Here is a 656-nt window from a genome sequence, read left to right on the forward strand (position 1 = left end):
GGTCCCTAACCATAAACAGCTCAGCCAATAGCAGCCCGGTCGGACAAAACACCTGATGAAATTCCTCTTATGCATTTTAAAAACCTCAGCTCACTTCACTAGGGGGTCGCCCTTCCTTCAGCCATGCTGAAAGGAAGAGTGGCCCAGGCATATGCTTGCAAAATAAAGCACTTTTTGTCTTTACATGTGTGTGGTGGTCTCTTAGCAGCAATTCTGGTCCCAACACTACCATGTGGCTATTTCACCAGGATATGAGTTTTATATTATTTTTTGTTAATTTTATAATGTTAAACTTTAATAATAACAAATAATTGTTGAGAACTGATTATTGAGAACTGCTTATCAAAGTTTGCATTGTTGATCAGTTGTTAGAATTCGACCACCATTGTGTGGACTTAATGAACAATGGCATTTTTTGGCATTGGCAACCAGGAAAACATTTTGTAACTGTCTCTCAGACGATACACATCATACTGCATCCTACTGCTAGTTAAACGAGTGATGTCAACAAATCAGCTATTCAGATAATTTAGGTAAGTAATTTGTTTCATGATTTAGCAGACAGTACTCATATTATTTATATTTTATAGTGGCAGCAAAAAGTCTAGCTCCAGCCTTGAAAGTGACACTTATGACTTACAAGGTATCATTTTTTT

The sequence above is a fragment of the Otolemur garnettii genome, unplaced genomic scaffold, assembly GCF_000181295.1.
Source record: "Otolemur garnettii isolate 467f Iridium unplaced genomic scaffold, OtoGar3 scaffold00052, whole genome shotgun sequence".
NCBI classification, from domain to species: domain Eukaryota; kingdom Metazoa; phylum Chordata; class Mammalia; order Primates; family Galagidae; genus Otolemur; species Otolemur garnettii.